Here is a 1,066-nt window from a genome sequence, read left to right as displayed (position 1 = left end):
CTAGCCAGGCATTTAAATTCAATAATTTTTTTATAAAAACCCAATAATTTAAAAATAACATTTTTTAATCAACTTTAAATTTTAAAAGTAATATAAATGAAAAAATTAAAAATCCTTTTAACAGGGTTTAAATTTTAATTCCAGATTTTTAAACACAAATTTTCCAACTTTCCCAACTTTTGGTCCCACTGTAAAAATTTTTTCCCAGTTCCAGTTTAAAAGCTTTTTCCCCACTTGTCTTCTGTACTTTTTCACTTCATTTTTCCAATTTACATGTACCTAAATAAAGCATAAAAAAATGTAATGCATGAATACTACCTTTTCAACATTTTTTTATCCTAATTATTGAAGAGAAAAACTGCTACCTTCAATAGATACAAATGTATTACTACTATATTCACCTTTCAAAAATTCATTATAAAAATATTTCATCAATAAATACAAATTACTCAGAAAACATCTCACCCCTTATACTTAATTTGTACATCATCATGTACATGTATTCACAATCACAATGTGCTTAAATTTAACTCCTTTCTTCTTAAATTGAAGAGTTAATATTGCCTAACATCTTTAAAATTCCACTTTGAAGATGCATAATAAAGCATTTTTCATATGTAACATCTACCAGCTTTCACCAATTATAATTTATCCACCTGTTTTTTTTTCTTGAACAAAATTATCTAGCACATTCCTTCACTGTTTGTTAAACATGTCTTTCCGCAAAATCCTAATTTTAATTGGCTATGATTTGCTAGCTTTAAACAGTCCATGCACCTTGATTATTCAATATATTATCTTTTTTCCTCAACTGTAAATATCTACAAAACATTAAACTGCACATATTATTGTTTGAGATCTTTTCTTATCTCTCACTGAACGCATGCTGAAAATTTGACCTTTGAACTCGGAATTTAATGACCCTTATCAAAGAAGGCAGAGCTTCAAAAGCTACATGCTTCACATTTAACTCTACTTCCTATTTTAAATGTTCAGATAAAAAGCTTTGTCGAGGGACAACTTGTATTTAACAAAATGTGCTGAACTACGTGTATTTAACAAATAA

This window comes from Ruditapes philippinarum, unplaced genomic scaffold (assembly GCF_026571515.1).
Source record: "Ruditapes philippinarum isolate M1 unplaced genomic scaffold, ASM2657151v2 ctg1554_1_1_1_1, whole genome shotgun sequence".
NCBI classification, from domain to species: Eukaryota; Metazoa; Mollusca; class Bivalvia; order Venerida; family Veneridae; genus Ruditapes; species Ruditapes philippinarum.
Note: the sequence above shows the minus strand (reverse complement) of the source record.